Here is a 17,699-nt window from a genome sequence, read left to right as displayed (position 1 = left end):
CCCAGCGCTTGCCTGGGAGCCGCAGTCCTACCTGGTCCCCACGAGGGCGGCGGGCGGTGTCGCCGAGGCTGGCTCCCCGGCTGCCTTATCGCGGCCTGGCCGGGGGATGCGGTGGAAGCCTTTGCCTGGTACAACCGGCCTCTGCAACACAGCCCAGGAATTCTGCCTTGAATAATTTTTAACTTCTGCCTGGGAGAAAACCAAGGTTGTGTGCAGTGCCTGTCTACACAGGATGCCAGGGGGCTTTCGCTCAGGAGCAAAGCCCTCAACAACAACAGGGAAGCCTGCCTTGGCTAAAAAAGAGAAGGAAGAAGGGAAGAAGTGGCTACAGGGCTCGGGGAGCCTACTGGCGCCCAGGCGAGCAGCCGGCCGGTCTCGCCTCATTCTCTGGACGTGAAGCCGCCTTGGCGGCAGCTCTCCCGCCCACAGCGCCCACCTCCCTGGCCTCTAAACCCGCACCGGTTCTGTGATTTCTTCCAACAGCCTCATATTTCAAACTGCTGGAGCCGAGCCGTGCCACCCCTGCACCCTGCACGCTCGCTTCCAGCCCGGGGTTAGCTCTGTGCGCGTCCAAGATTGGACCCGTGACCCTGCAGCAGCACGTGGCAGGGGCCGCTCGAGCTCCTGTGGGCCCTGTGGCCACTACGGGGGTGGGGCAGTCTGGCCGCCCCCCTGCCCCCCCAGGATGGCCTTCACACAGTGAGCTGGGAGACCAGGGCTTTCCTTTAAAAAGACCTCGATTTTCTCCAGCTCTGGGACAGGAGTGACTGATGCTCAAGGTGGCCCAGGCAAGGCCCACTGACCCCGTGAGGGAGGGCACTGGACTCCCCAGGACACGAGATCACCAGCACCAGAGGACGGGGTTCCAGGTGGCCCAGCTCTGCGCCGCCACGTGGGCCCTGGGCTCAGAGCCCCAGGACCCGCCCTAGGGAGCCCTGCACGTTGGAGGCTGAGCTTGGTGGGGGGCTGGGGGTGAGGCTCCCGTGCAGCAGCCAGAGGTGAGGTGAGCAGGGAGGCCAGACACGAGGGGCCTGGGAAGGTGGGGCAGGAGAGGGGCTCCCGCCACCCCGCCCGACTGGGGTCCCCACATTCCTCCGGTAGCGTGTGACCCCTGCACACCGCAGGCTCTACTCAGGGACAGCGGGCAATCAGGAGGGTGCATTGGGCAACCACAGGCCCATGCTGGGAATAAACCCCAGGGACACACGTGCTGGGGAGGCCCTTCAGGGCCTGCCTGCTGATGTGGTGGTCACCCAGGGGGCAGTGAGGAAAGAGGGGACCTGGGCAAGGCCGCACGGCCAGGACCCCTGACCGCCGGTGCAGCCGGTCGGGTGCGCGTGGCTGGGGCTCCTCGGGCAAGAGGGCTTCGGTCCTTCCGACCTCAGACGAGGGGTGCCGGTCCCGCCCCCCCCGCCCCATCCTGCCTGTAGGGGGCTCCCCACGGGCTGCACTGGTTGTTTTGGGTGCCGGCACTGCTGACCCCACATTCCTCCCATCCCCCCATTCACTCAGCATCGGATTTCAGGAGGCACCTGTGTAGCCCTGAGCTTCCAGAACCTGTGAGTTGCCCTCCTCAGGCTGCCCCCCCATACATGCCTGCCACCCCCATACAGCTCTCTGGGGATGCCCTCACCCAGCTGGCCACATCCCCAGCCGGGCTGCCCCCCCACACCTGCCCACCCTGTCTACACTCACCCATGGGCCCCATGCCCGCACACACTCCAGCGCTCCATGTCAGGCAGGCTGATGGTGAGACGGCCCCTCCTCGTGACTCACGTGTGTTTCTCTAACTGCTAATGGGCTTGAAGGTGTCCCCACACGAGGTCTTCTGAAACATGATCATTTTCTCACTTTTTTGCTAGGATTCCTCTCCTTTCCTGTTAAATTGCAGAGTTCCTTGTATATCCCAGATAACAGTCCCTACGGATGGGCACATTCAATGATCTTCTCCAGTTCTGCCTATCCATTGATCAGAAATCCTGGTTTTTATAATCAAATGCATCCCTTGTTTGCCCGAGGGTTCGTGAGTTTGAGGTTGTGTCTAAGGCCTCCTTCCCCGTCTCTCCCAGGCCACCGGGTGTCACTGATGGGTTCTCCCTGGACCACCTGTCTTGCACGTGCTCTATACCGTAAGCCTGCTTCCCATCCCCATCCCGGTTACTCCATCTGGCCCTGTCATCGCACACTAAACACACATGACTGTAAGGTCTGTGCCTGCAACCCGTCCCGTCCCTCTGCCTACATGTCGTTTCTGCCTGGTTTGTGTGACTGTCACCTTGCCATGTGCCCCAACATCTGGAAGAGCTAGCTCTCCTCTTCCCTCTTTTTTTAAATGTTTACCTCATTATTCACGACTTTTTCTCCCATGAATTTTAGAGTAAATTTGTCTAGTCCCTGTGAAACTCCAACTGTAATTTTGACTAGGATCGCATGGACCTTACAGATTAATTAGGAAGAGGCAATGTCTGTGTAACGTTGCTCTTGCGCCCAGGAAGGCAGAAGACCTCTCCACTGACCCAGATCAGCACCCGCAGCCTTTACCTCAGTTTACAGTTCTCTCCATTCAGGTTGTGTATATTCTTGCCTGAGTTGATTCCTAGATACTCTATTTTCTTCCTTGCTATTGTGAATTCTCTTTCTCCTAATGGGTTATTGCTGGTATAGAGCAATATTATTGATTTTTTCATTAAAAAAATTGAGGTGCAATTTACCTGACATAAAGTTAACCATTTTAAAGCGCACGTTCCAGTGGCCGTCAGCACATTCACGATGTTGTGCATCCGCACCCCCTCTACGTGCAGCTGCTGAACACTGTCACCGCCGCAAGGGAGCCCCGCACCCGTTACACAGCGACTCCCTGTTCTCCTTGGCAACCTCCAGTCTGCTTTCCGTTTCTACGGAGTTGCCTATTTTGGGTATTTCATAGAAATGGACTCATACAACGTGCGACTTTTGCCACTTGTCTGGCTTCATTCCTATACTATTGTTTTTTTATTTTGATAAAATACACCTAACATAAAATTCACTATTTAACCTTTTTAAGTGCAGCTCAGGGATATTGAGTACGTTCACGTTGTTATGCAACCGTCACCACCATCCACCTCCAGAACCTTTTCATCTTCCCAAATTGAAACTCTGTCCCCACTAAAAACTCACTCCCCCCCTCCCCCAGCCTTTGGTACCCACCCTCCTACTTCCAGTCTTCGAGTTTCACTCCTCCAGGGACCTCATATGAGTGGAATCATAATTGTTTGTCCCTTTGTGACTGGTTTATCTCACTCAGCCTAATGTTCTAATCAATACTATTGATTTTTTGTAGATTGGTCATTTATTCAGCAATCTTATTGGACTCTTATGCTACAGTTTTCCCATCTGTTCTACTGTTTTTTCTAGATAGATGATTGTATCTTCTGCAACTAATGTTGATTTTTCATCTTTTCTTATAATCATATGCCTCATTTATTTTTCTTTCTTTATCATGTTGGCCATGATCTCCAGTCCTATGTTAGGCAGTATCCACTATATGGGCGCACCCTTGACCTCATCCAGATCTTAAAGAGAATGCATTGGAAGTTTCTCCAGTTAGTGTAAAGTTTGCTATGATGTTTTGATGTGTGAACTTTATCGTGTTAGTGAACTTCACTTTATTTATTCATTTATTTGTTTTTAAATTTATTTGGCTCCGCCGGGTCTTAGTTGCAGCGCGTGCAATCTAGTTCCCTGACCAGGGATCAAACCCGGGCCTCCTGCATTGGGAGCGTGGAGTCTTAACTGCTGGACCACCAGGGAAGTCCCGAACTTCACTTTTTTTTTTTTTTTTCCGAACTTCACTTTTAATGCAAGTTTTTTAAAAGGTGATTTTAAAAATCACTATTAGGTTTTGAAATTTATTTAAAGTTTTTCTGAATCAAATAAGGTAACCACATTTTCTCCTTTAATCTATTGAATTCCTGTTACAAGCCCATCTGGTCATGATGTACTAGTTTTACTACACTGTTGCATTTCATTAGTTGCAGAGAGGATCTTGATGTTAAGAGACAAACCCTACAAGCCCCTTCACTGCAAGTCCGCACAGCAGGGCACACCTCACAGTGCCGCTTGACCTTCCTCAGCCCTGACCTCCCTTAGCCTTTGCTCATCTGTGGGAAGGTGTGCAAGGCACAGGAGTCAGGGGTGGCCCAAGACACAGCACACTGAGCACCAAGCTTCCAAACACGAGGAAGACTGCCTGCTGCCCACATTCTCTGTGCTGGGCGCCAGGGTCCAGCAGCGGACACAGTGGGCAGGTCCCTTCCCTGACATCCGGCTGCATCCTGAGGCCCCTTTGGAGCTAGAGGGACCATTGGTGGAGTCCTCACAGGGACTCAGGTGTTAGCTTGTAGGACGTGAATTCTACTGGCATTTAAGATGCTCACGCAGTTCTCAGACAGAGAATCCAGGCAAGGGGAGTAGAGACAGCATATCAGAAGACAAATCATCATATGCAGGGAAGAAGGAACACGTCTCATCATTTCCAATGGAAAACATGACAGGAAAAGAGCTTACTGTCCCAACATATAAGATATATGAGGGAATTCCCTGGCGGTCCAGTGTTTAGGGCTCCTTGCTCCCACGGCAGGGGGCGCGGGTTCAATCCCCGGTTGGGGAACTAAGATCCCACAAGGCATGTGGCTCGGCCAAAAAAAAAAAGATGTTTGAAGAACTGACACATTAGAATCCTCTGGCCTCAAGGTAACATCTTTTCACAAGGGAATCACCTCCAGGAAGCTGTGCTTAGGCAAGCATCTAGCACCAAGAATCAGAGAAACATGAGAAACAGCATCGAGAGGTGAATTTGGTTCAGACTCGTAACATTGCTGGGGGAGCCAGGGCACCACCAGAGAAACAGGTGAAGAGCACAAACCCAAGGGGTGCAGATGCAGGAGCTTGGGGGGTGTGCTTGCTCCTTTCACCCAGTTTGGGGGAAATTTATGTCCGGGGGAGCAGGAACTGGAAGGACCATTGGTGGAGCATGCGGTATCAGATCTGCGGGGAAACCACGCGTGTACGGGAGCTGGCGAAGGATGAGGCGCCCTCACCCGGGAAGGAGTGACAAGTGGCAGCAGCAGACAAAGACCAAGAGGGGCCCCGCTGCCCGGGGGCAGGTCTGAGTTTGGGGGTGCCCAGCAGGTCCAGGCCAGGGAGGGTGGGAGGGAGGCCACGGTGCTGGAACCATGACCACGACCCCCAACAGCGGGGGTCAGTGGTGTCCCTGGAACAAAGCACTGGGTCAGGGGGAGGGTCTGACCCCAGACAGGGGAGCCCGGGCCGCCCTGCACCAGGGCTGGTGTCAGAGCTGGACCCCATCAGCCTCCACGTGGTGACAGCCTCCCCACGTCCAGCTTTCTGTCCTGTGCCTCTGGGGCGATCACCTCTGCTTGCAGGGACAGCTCAGATGCCCAGAGTAGAAAAGGGCAGCGCTGACCATGAGGCTCTTTCAGCCCTTGGGGGCACCGGGAGACGGCTTCCCGTGTCCACCAGTGTGTGTGGTGGCAGGGCACTGATGGGTGGCCGGCAGGACCTCCTCGGAGCGTGTGCACATGTGTGCGTGTGCCCGTGTTGCCCCACCCACCACCGGGAAGTGACTGAGGACCAGGTCCAGCCCTGCTGAGGACACAGCCTGGCCCTCGGCTGGGAAGGTGCGCCTGGAGAGGCATGTCCAGGTCCAGGCCGTCAGAAGTTTAGGGGGCCTGGGGTCGGCCCAGGGTCAGAACCCTTAGAGTCCGAAGTCTGGCGAGCTCCCAGGCCCGTACCAGCCAGCGGGGCGCCCCCCTCCACCAGGCACCAGCCCGCTCGAGTCCCAGGGCCCAGGCAGGGGCCTGCAAGGCCAGAGTGGCAGCCGAGGGCTCTGGTGATGGAGAAGGCCTTGCCCGCGAGGCCCTGCGAGCTGGTTTCTGCAACTTCGGAAGGCCAACAGCCAGGCTCTCTCCCCAGGGTGAGAGGGATGCAGTGACGCAGCATCAGCTCCGCAGTGTTTCCTTCTGGGGTGAAATGTGGACTCGAGAAGCCCATGGGCTGGAACCTGCGACCACCCCCAGCTCTCTCTGAAGAGCGGTGAGCGCCGGGCCCTCCAGCCCGTGCAGGCGCTGGGCAGTGCAGCAGCCGGAGGCCAGGCCTTGGGACTGCAAGACAGAGCCGAGGCCGTGGGAGATGAGAAGAGAGCCAGCCGTGCCCAGCACTTCGCTGCCGCCAGAAACGCTCGACAAGTGCTGTTCTCCATGGCTCCCGCTGCGCGGTCCGCCCCAGGGTGGGGGGCTCGGTGGGCCCCTGGGTGGGAGGCACCGGCTCTTAAAAGTGGTTGGCAATTCCCGTGTTTAAGCAAGGGGCCCTTGGCAGTGAGCCAGGCAGTGGGAGGCAACTGCGGGGTGCCCACGGGCCCACTCACACAGAAAGAGCTGGGGAGCCGCACCGCGGGCAGGAGATCACCGGCACGCGGCAGGGTTTTCCCTGGCGACCAAGCCAGTACTCATGGGGGAAGATGCGCTGGACTGTGGGAAGGAGCCGCCAGCAGCACCACCCCACACGGAAGGCGCTGGCATCTCCGTACGCTTCCTTACAAACGTTTTCCTATGCACTGATGTAGGTAAATCCAAGTAAATAAATACTGGGTTAAAAACCCAATCACGCTCGTTCCATCCAAGGCCATGTTGTGTCTTCTCACTCTGCCTTATGACGCCTCCCTGACGGGGCGTGGCGGCCGCACAGCCTAATGTCAGCACACTAGGCTTCATTGCGTTTCGCGGACACTGTGTCTCACAAATTGAAGGTGTGTGGCAACCCTGCGTTGTCAGGTGACAGCATTTCTTAGCAATAAAGTATTTTTAAATTACGGTGTGCACGTTGGTTCTCTTAGACATAATGCTATTGCACACTTAATAAACTACAGTGCAGTGTAAATATAACTTATATGCTCTGGGAAAGCAAACACGTGATTCACTTTATTGTGACATTCGCCATGTTGGGTGGTCTGGAACGGAACCCACAGAGGTCGGCCTGTATTATCTGTGCATAACAAGTTGGTTTTGGGGGCACTGGGTGAGCGCCCTGCTGCCTGTTTCTGATCAGAATTCCAGGGATGAGCTCAGAGAGCCAGTGGCCTGGTAGGTGACTGCCCCACTGGTGTCCCCGGCTCACGTCCACTCTGCAGATGAGCCACAGGGAGGCCTCCTGGCTCCTCCCAGATCCAGTCAGAAGTAGGTGGAGAACCGGCCCCCAGGCTCTGCAGGCTGGCCGCATCCTGGGCCACATGGAAGGCCAGGCACTGTGGTCCCTTTGGTGTTGCTCCCCGGGGACACTGGGACCACGCTGCAGGCCAACACTCCAGGGTGGCCGGAGAGGGGGGCTTTCCCCAGTCAGAACTGTGGGGCCTCCCCGGCCCCCCTGGCCTGTGTCCCCCTCCTCCCCTCCCACCGCCCCCCTTGCTGTCCATCCTCACCAGCTGCACGCGTGTGCTCATGCCCTGGGGGCTGAGGGGCCCTGCCAGGATCTGCCACGGCCATGCTTCACATTTCTGCCTGGGACCCTGGGGCTCTCTTTCAGCTGGCGGCCAGCCCTTGACTGGGACAAGGCCCATCACTCCCTGGATGGCTCAGCTCTATGTGGACCGGGCTCTGTGGTGTGTGGCCCCTCTATGCACCTGACCGCAGGCCCAGCGCCCAGAGAGCAGAGGGGAACAGGGTCTGCCTGGGTGGCACCTGCACCTGCCCAGGAGATTCCTGGGGGTCGGTGAGGGGACCGAGGCTAGACCGAGGACACAGCCCCCGCCCAGCTTCTCCCTCCAGGGCACCCCGAGGGCCTGGGCAGGAGGTGTCCTGGCTGGAATCCAGGCGGAAGCCAGCTCTGGGCCCAGCCCTGCCCACGCTGCCGCTGTGGTCGGGAGAGACAGGCCACAGCCCCCTTCCTGGCCTTCGAGCCTGCCCGGCTGAGGCCCCTGCAGGACACGCCATACCCACCATGGCCCCTCCACGGTGAGCAAGGGCTGGAGGTGGTGCCGTCAGGAGCGGCCTGCAGCAGTCCCACTGCTGTACCCGAGCTCCGGGGCAAGGGCACCGTTCCACCCCCAGGCTGGGAGCTCTGCGACCTTCGGGCGTGTCTCCAGGCCTCGGCCCCCGCAGGGTACAGGCGCTTCCGGTCCCGCTACTGGGGCCTCAGTACACTGCGGCCGGGCACTGGGACACGTCCTGTGCGGGCTGCCCACGCCCCCTGCACTGGGGATGGACGTCCAAAGCCCTTCAAGCGTGGCCTCCTGCTGGGTGGGGCGTTGCTGTGGAGTGGCCCGAAGTCCCCAAGGTGCAGCCAGCTCGCCTCCCACGGCCCAGGCCCCCACGCCGATGACCCCTCTCCTCCCCGCCAGCCGGCCACTGCGGTTTACTCCTGTGCCTCTGCGGCTGTGAGAACCTTCCGTGGCCTTCGTCCCGGTGAGCCCTTAATTGCCAGATAAATATTTGCCCAGGGCGGGGCTTGGTGCTCAGGGTTAAGTGTTACATGGGCTGAAAGGCGGAGGCCCCCGTGGCCGCCCTGGAGGGCCCGGGGGGCGTGGGGATGCTGGCCCGGCCGCGTTCCCAGCCACCCTGTCCAGATGGGAAGGCAGAGCTGACCCTGGCCCGGGGCAAAGGCCAGCCCAGGGACCGAGGAGGACAGAGGCAGGGGAAATCCTGGGAATGCGAGGTGCAAGGGAAGGCTCTGTCCACCCAGAGGTCAGCCAGGACGTGGCTGGTCCTGAGCAACGGGGGACAAGGCAGGAAAAGGCACTTCCAGACCAACCCCGCGTCAGTCAGGTGCTGCTGCGTAACAGGTGGCCCCAGCACGGTGCCTGGAAACAGCAGTGTCTCTGCCTTTCTGTGGCTGGGAACCCAGAGTGGCTGGTGTGGCACAAGGCTCCACGGGGAGGGTCCCGCCGCTGTCTGCGAGGGTGGCCGCAGCCGCCTGATGACCAGCCCTGGACGTGCCGCCTCCCTCTTCCTCACACTGCGTCCACTGAGCAGTGAGTCGGGAGTCGGAGGGGAGGGCTGCTCGGGGCCGTGGGATCCCGGGGCACTGGTCGGGATCAGTGCATCTGGTTTGTGTCCTGGAAGCCGCTTGCCCCTTGTGGGCGTTTGCTGTTTCTGCTGATGGGCTGGCGGTTGGTCGGTTAAGACTATAAAGTGGGAGGAGCTTTGAAAAGACACACATTTGGAGCCAACCTAACTCCTAGGAACGCCAGGCCGCGCGCAGCCGGCCCTGCGGCGGTTCCTGCCATCCTGGGAATCGTGGGGACACGTGTCCTCCACCAGGCTTTCCAAGCATTCAATCTGCTTTTCACGGGCACATGTGTGCACTCATCTTATGCGTTTGTCACTCTTTGCAGCAGCTCCGACGCAGTCCCAAGTCCCCACAGCAAGCCAGGGTCTGGGCTGATTTAGTGTCAGCTGGGCTGGGCCACGGGGAGCCCAGGTATGCGTCCAGACCTCGTCCCAGGCGTTTTTCCATGAGATTAACACAATCGGTGGGCAGAGGAAAGCAGATGGCCCTCCTGTGAGGGTGGGCCTTGTCTGATATGTCAAGGGCCTGAATGGAACAAGGAGGCCGGTCCTCCCCACTAAGGGGATGCCTCCAGCCTCTGGCCCAGAGCGACCCTGCGCTCTCGGGGCCTCCAGCTGGCCGACTGCACACCCCGGGGCTCTCGGCCTCCATGCCCGCCCTCATAATGAATCTCTGTCTGTCCACGTGCGTCCTGCTCGTCTCTTTCTGGAGACCCTGACTCGCGTGTCTGGGTGAATGGGTAGCTGTGGCCACGCGGGCTTCGGTGGGTGGGGGCAGCCTGGGTGTGGGTCAGGGAGGAGGTGTGCCACTGGGGGTCCCAGCGTCCAGGCCCAGGAACCGACCGGGACCCTCCCATGGCGAGGGCGAGGGGCTGTGTGATCGGATGGAAGGGGGGGTCTGAGGTCTGAGATGAGGTACAGGAACACGGCTGCAGGGGAAGGAACAGCCCCTCCAAGTCCCAGGGACGACACAGAAAATGAGGGCGGGGACCTGTGTGCTGGGCAGGCCTGAGAGCCCGAGTTTGCTGGGGCTGTCCCAGCGCTGCTCCCAGTTTTGGGGACCCCAGGCAGCCATGGGTGGGGGGTCTTCGGGTTCCTGGAACAGGGAGGCACTGGGTGGCGCTGGTCGAGGCGGGGTCCCCTTCTTCTCCCCCAGGGAACGGGGCTTCAGTGCCAGCCCAGGAGCGCACCCACACACCTTTCTGCGCCTCCAGGAAAGGGTCCAGGCCCAGGCTGGCTCCCTGCCATCCGAGGGCCTGGGGCAGCTGAGGCGCTGGCCGCCGCCTGCTGCACAAGGGCGCCACCTGCAGGCTGGCTTGGGAACGCGCCATCCCCAGGGCCCCAGCCAGGGATGGTTGAGCCCCAGAGGCAGCCAGACCCAGGTCATCCCAGCCCAGCTCAGAGGTTTGCTAACAACAAGCAGGGGACTGGCCTCCCTGCTGGGCTGTGTCCCTGGAGCTCTGAGAAGATGCCAGCAAAGGTTAAACGTGCTCTTGGTCTTTCAGCCGTGAGCGAGGTGCACGTGGGGTCCAGAGGTCCGCTTGGCAAGCACGGCGTCCCGGAAGCCGGCACCCCCAAGGTGCTGTCCCCACCCAGCCCTTCACCAGGTGACCGGTGACTACACAGTCCCCAGGCGGTGAGGACCCTGGAATGTAAGCTCCGGGTGGAGTGTCTGGGCACCCAGCACGGCTTCCTGCTGCTCTTCAGATGACAGCCCCACCCAAAGGTCTGCGTGACATTTGCAGGCAGCCCACAACCCGGGGAAACCGGCCAGGTTGGGGAGGGCCGGGCGGGGGTTAGGGTTGTAAAGAGCAATTAAGGCCGCCTTCTAATTGCGGGCAATGAATTAGCTGATGATTGACCTCCCCCAGCATAAGGAAGAATTTATGCTTGAAAGAGCATAAGAGCTTGGGAAGCTCTGCTTGGGAAGAGCTAAGGACCTTCACCTGCTCTTCCCTGGGCTGTGCAGGTGCCCAGCGGGCGTGGGGAGTGGGGACAGGCCCGGGGGGCTCCGTGGGGCTGGGGGTCCTGAGCCTGCCCATGCCCGCCCAGGTCACATCACCTTCTGAGTACCTGCAGAGAACACTCTCTTACCGTGGGGGCGGGGGAGGGCAGCCCCCAGGGAACCCAGTGCAGAGCGGATAATTGCCTGCCCCGCCCTTCCAGGAGCGGGAAGCAGTGGGAGGCGAGCCTGGACACGCCTGCTCCCTGGGCGCCCGGGGTACCTCCTTCCTGGGTTGATGCAACAGAAATGCCCACAGGCGCTCTGGGCGACCCTGGCACAGCCAGAGGGTCCCCCCTTTCTGCAGCGGCAGGATGTGGAGTGGCTGGGAACCCTTTGTCTGAGCAGCCATCTTACAGGAAAAGCTGAGCATGAGAAAGGCCACCGGGTTTCAGGAGACGGGACAGAAACAAAGACCCTGAGACGGCCAAGTCCAGACGGGGGCAGAGAATCTACCCCGTTTCCCCGACGGGAACGTCTTCCCAAAACCGTGGCGTTGCTCACCGTGTGCTTAGTTGTCATCTGGTCCCATGTGTGATCCCGGGAACACCCCGCAGTCAGGTGCAGAGTGGCCCCCGCAGGAGCCTTCCAGCTGCCCCCACCCACTGTCGTCTGTTCTCCACCTCCATAACTCTGTCATTTCAGGAATAAGGGTGCTTTTGAGACTGGCTTTTTTTCACCCAGCCAATGCCCGCAGCCCCCCTGGTGCAGGTGGTGCCCCACAGCTGGCTGACCTGCTCTGCCACCTGGGACACCTGGGTGGTTGCCAGGTTTGGGTTTTACAAACAAAGCCGCTGTGGACATCAGTTTTCGTCTCTCTGGAATAAATGCCCAGGAGTGCCACCGCCAGCATATGCGGTAGGTGATGTTCAGTTTATGAGAAACTGTCAGACAGCCTCCCAGGACCTGTTCCCTTTCACCCCCCACCAGCAATGCAACAGTGATCCGGGTCCTCTGCAGCCTTGACAGCACTCGGTGTTGTCACTATTTTTAATTTTAGCCATTCTGATGGGTGAGTGGTGGTACCTCATGTGGTTTTTTGTTTTTTGTGGTTTTTTTTGCGGTACACGGGCCTCTCACTGTTGTGGCCTCTCCCGCTGCGGAGCACAGGCTCCGGACGTGCAGGCTCAGCGGCCATGGCTCACGGGCCCAGCCGCTCCGCGGCATGTGGGATCCTCCCGGACCGGGGCACGAACCCATGTCCCCTGCATCTGCAGGCGGACTCCCAACCGCTGCGCCACCAGGGAAGGGAAGCCCCTCACGTGGTTTTAACTTGCGTTTCCCTGATGGCAAATGATGCTGAGCATCTTTACATCCGCTTACCTGCCATCTGTAGACCTTGTTCAATGAAATGTCCCTTCATGTCTCTTGCCCACCTTCTAATATTTTAAACTATTTACAAAGGTAATACATTCTATTTGTTTTTCTTTGTTTTTGGCCTCGCCACTTGGCTTGTGGGATCTTAGCTCCCCGGCCAGGTACTGAAGCTGGGCCCCGGCAGTGAAAATGCTGAGTCCTAACCACTGGACTGCTCGGGAATTCCCGACATTCTATTTCCTTTTCAACTTTATCTGAATCAACAAAATCCTCCAGATACCTGGAGGTATATAACTGCGAGATACCTATCTTAATTAAACTTATTGCAGGTTATTCCAAAACTTCTCTGAAATTTTCAACACTTACTTATATCAGTTTAGTAGGATTTCATCTTAAAGCAACAAGTGTAAATAATGTCCTCCCCTGAACGATGATTTGGTGGCAAAGCTCACCATCTCAACAGGAGATGCACGACAAACACGAAACATGTACTGATTCCACTTCAACACACAAAAGTATCAGCGCCTGACTTTTTGTTTCTCCTAGCCCTCCCCACAGTGAATCAACCCCCCACCCTCAGCTGGGAAATCCCCACTCAGGGAAAGTCTGCACACAGGCCCAGGCGGAAACCTCGACCGCGGAGATTTCTGCGGGACGCTGACTCACTCCAGGCGCTGACCCTGGCAGGTTTTGCTGGCAGCCGGCCTGCTTCCCACGTTGCTCCCTGTGGCCTGAAGGGGGCCTCCCCCCACGGGACTGCTCTAAGGGATTTGGCATTTCTGTGGTCCTTAAGACAGTAAATTTATTTTCCATCTTAGCCTGGAAATTCTTCAACCGGATGGGCTCCTAAGAGACGTCCTCATACTCCCCACCAACCTGATGGAACTGGGGCTGTGCAGCTCTTGGGGATCCTCAGAAGGCCCCAGAACAGCTCTCTCAGCCTCGTCTGGACCATACGGGGCCACCGCCCAGCAGCCACTCACCTGACACAGACTCTTCCTCACGTCCATGACGTGTCCCGCCCCTGCCCCCCACTGCTCCCCACGCCTTGCCAGGCCTCTCCCTGCCCTTGGAGGGGGCCAGGTAAGCCCCTGCCCGCCTTACAGAGCAGGGGCTGGCACTCAGGGAGCTGGCTGAGCCCTGACACTCCACACCACTGACGACATGGCCCTGGATGCCACTGCCGGGAGACAGGCCTGTGCGGGGGGGCGCTGGGGGCGAGTCCAACACGGCGCTGCCCAGAGCAAACACCTGACAGCTAACACTGGAAGCTGACCCAGGAAGCCAGCATAACTTTCACGTGTATTGCTGGGGAGGCGGGGAACCACAACACACACTCAGAGGGCTGTTTTCTCTGAGGAGCAGGAACTGGGAGTTTGGAAGGAAAGGGTGGAGCTGGAGATAAAAACAAAAACAGAAACAGACTTCTGCTCGTAGCCAGATGGCGTCACTGGGCCGATCACCCCTCCCCCAACCAGCTAAAACCCAGGCAAGATCCAGGAGACGACCGCCCACAAGGTATTGGACATCGGGTGACCAAGGACAGTGACCCCCAAGATGCAGGGCCCAGGGCCCCCCGAATCAGGAGATGGAGCTGATGGCCCAGAGGGCCCAGTGCGGCTGGAGTGCCCAGGACGGAGCCGCAGAGGGGCAGGCAGGGTGGGCAGGCGCAGGCGAGCACACGTGCACACTCGGACCCGCGGGGGCTGCGAGGGCTCTCAGATGGGCTGGCCTCAGGAGTGAGGAACAGTGAATGCTGCCCAGAATCTCCACAAAGCTCAAAAGAAAGATCCAAAAGGGTCAAACTCTTTCCAAGTAACTTTTGCGCATCCCAGAACAAAGCTCAACTACTGATGGAATACAAAATGCCCAGCACCAAGGTCAGTTCACATCTGGCAAGCAGCCGAAGATCGCCAAAGCCTGCTCCACATAAGTAGATAACTTCGCTAAAGAAATTGAAATGATGGTTAAAACCTTCTCACAAAGAGAATTCCAGGCCCAGATGGCTTCACTGGTAAAAAGTCTACCACACATTTAAGGAAGAGTCAAGACCAATTCTCTGCTACTTGGTCCGGAAAATTCAAGAGGAGGCTAACCCTAACCCTTCTATGAGGCCAACATGACCCTGATAACAAACAAAGGCCTTACAGGAAAACCACAGGCCGGTGTCCCTTGCAACACAGATGCAAAAATTCCTAGCAAATTAATTCTTAACTTGGAGAACCTTAGCAAATTGACACAGCAATATATAGAAAGGGTAACATATCATGACCAGATGGAACATAAGGTTGGTTTAACATTAGAGAATCAATGTAATTCACCACATGAACGGACTCTTCTCAATAGATTTTTTTTTTTGCGGTACGCGGGCCTCTCACTGTTGTGGCCTCTCCCGTTGCGGGGCACAGGCTCCGGATGCGCAGGCTCAGCAGCCATGGCTCACGGGCCCAGCGGCTCCGCGGCACGTGGGATCTTCCCGGACTGGGGCACAAACCTGTGTCCCCTGCATCGGCAGGCGGACTCTCAACCACTGCGCCACCAGGGAAGCCCTCTCAACAGATTTTTAAAAAAGCTTTTGACAAAACCCAACATCCATTCCCGGTTAAAACCAAAACCAAAACCAAACAAACAGAAAAACCAAGTAGAAGTAGAAGAAACTTCCTCAGCTTAGTGAGATGGGGGTTCCCTGTGGGCCCACGGGTGTGAAGTATGGATGACACTTCCAAGCAGAGGTGTCGAGGGGACAGCGGGTTACAGGAGCCTTCAAGAAACTCCTACAAGGAAAGATAAAAGTTGCACATCATTTTATTGTTCATTTCAGAAACTTTAGGGGGAAAAAATGTAAACACGAGGCTTTCAATGGACCCCACGAAAAGATGCCTCAGATCCCTCGCCTTGCTGTGCCCCCGGCCTGGGGACCCTCGCCCGATCCGAAGCAAGCATCCTCCCCACCGCACGCCTGCCCTGACCCAGACTCCAGCCGCCGATGCGGACTCTGCAGGGAGCCAGTCGAGAACGCACGTGCTTTGTCCATCTGCAGGCTTCTTTGGCGGCATTTTCAGGAAACCCACATTTGACAGGACTGAGAATCGCCGGAGCGAGAAGGTCACCCCTTGATAGTAAATGATCTGTTATTAACGGATGGCCTGACCTTAGGGGCACGTGGGGCTGAAGCAGGCGGCGAAGAACACTGTTTCCCCTGCCTTCAGAAAACCACCAAGAAAGTGGAAGTGGACTAAAGTCCAACGGAGCAATGATTCTGCAACAGGCACGGCGGGCGGGTGCGGGGCCCCTAGGCGGCAGAGATGCTGCTCTGCTGCCCAAGGATGTTTCTCAAACATCCCAGTGCAGGAACCGTGCAGGTTCCTCCCGACCGCACGGGCCCACGAGAGCTGTCACATTCCCAGGCACAATTTCGTCCTTGAGAGACTTTAACATCGCCATCGAGAGTCACACCATTGGGCTTCCCTGGTGGCGCAGTGGTTAAGAATCCGCCTGCCAATGCATGGGACACGGGTTCGAGCCCTGGTCCAGGAAGATCCCACATGCCGCGGAGCAACTAAGCCGGTGTGCCACAACTACTGAGCCTGCGCTCTACAGCCCGTGAGCCACAACTACTGAAGCCTGCACGCCTAGAGTCCCCCCCCACCCCCTCACCGCCACATCTCTGACAGACAGAAAAGCAGTGCCACGAGATCGCTCTTGGAGCCGACATCAGCTCCTCCCACGGAGGCCCCCGAGGGCCACCCTGGGATCAAGCCCCCGCCTCCAACTAAAGAAACTCAGCTACCGCTGTCCTTGGGAAGAGAAGACACAAATGTGACTTGTCCTTCTGCCCCAGTTCTCTTACTTGGAGAGTAGCCTCACATCGCAAGATGCTTTATTTCTGTTGAAAACTCTGGACATTCAAACTTGGGATGAACGTCCTGAGGCAGCTCCCAAGGGGAAGAGAACCCGTGGAATTCGGGCCGGATGGCCAGCTGGTGCAGAAGCCAACTGGGAGTCCAGGGGCCAGGCGTAGGCTGGTGCCAGCTGTCCTACAGCACTCCGTACACTGTAGACCCTGACCCTAACCTGCCCCGACTCTCACTCCGATGCCCCCACCGAGGCCGACGGGGTCCTGGCCCTTTGATCGCACACATGCGACCCCACGTGCTGAGAAGCGAGGAGAGTGCAGGACACAGAGCAGAGGCAGAGCCTGAGACCACAAGGCAGACGTCCTCCGGTGTCATCCTGTCGGGACAAACCAGCCTGGGACGCCAACAGTCCTGTCACCTAGACCCCATGGTCTTTGGGACTGACTGGGGAGCATTCCCAGCGCCTGGGAGGCACCACAAGGCCATGGGGTGGGAGCTTTCGTAGTCCGACCAGCTTCACCAGTTCAAAGAAACCCGAGACCACGCGTCTTTCCCAGCCACCCCTCTTCATACTGAATGAGGAAGTTTGGGAGAGACGCGAAAAGCCCGTGTTACAGGCGTCCATGCGGACTGCAGTCTTCGGCGTGGGTGCCCGTTCCGATGCAGGCCTCTCTGCTCAGGCCCACCGGCCCAGACACTGCTCTCCGAGTAGCCGCCCTTAAGGAAAGTCGGCCCCCGCCCAACGGCACAGAAAGCACGACAAGGGGGGTGGTCGGTCTTACTCTCTTTTCTCCAAGCTCCTCGTCACAGCCTTCCCCAGAGGCAGCCTTGGTGCGGACCAGGCCCCGGGGATCCCACGTACCCCGACCCCACCCCGTGAGAAGGGCTCCGCCTGAGGTCCCGAAAGTGGCAGAGCTGGGCGAGGGGCAGTCCAGGAACAGCGTCCTTCCTGGGGAACCGCGCACAGAGGATGCAAACCCCACAGAGGCCTTTTCCCGGCCCCCCCCCCGTCCACCGCGCCCGAGCGCGGGCCGGGCCCCCGGGCGCCGGGAGCCCCCAGGCCGATTCCAGAGGCGCAGCCGGAACCCTGTTCGCAGCGCGGCGCCGCCCTCCGGGACGCGGCTGTGTAACCCCGTGCTGTCTCCGGAATCGCTGCCCCGCCGGACACCGACGGGCAGCCTCGCCGACCGTCCACGAACAGCTGTCCGCCCGGCCAGCACAGGCCTCCCGTCGCTTCCGCTGCCCTATTCAGGGCCCTAGACTACACTTCCCAGGCCGCTCCGCGCGCGCTTGCAGATGTCGCGAGAACCCCGGCCTGGCACCTACATGGCGGGGGCGGGCTCTCGCGTGGACCGCCGGGAGGTGTAGTTTTGGGCTGGGAGCCACGCTCCCTGGTACCCAGGCTCGGGCTGCAGAGAGACTACAAGTCCCAGGGAGCGCAGCGCGACCGCCTGGAGGGCGGGG

The sequence above is a fragment of the Stenella coeruleoalba genome (genome assembly GCF_951394435.1).
Source record: "Stenella coeruleoalba genome assembly, chromosome: 1".
NCBI lineage: Eukaryota > Metazoa > Chordata > Mammalia > Artiodactyla > Delphinidae > Stenella > Stenella coeruleoalba.
This window is presented reverse-complemented; position numbering follows the sequence as displayed.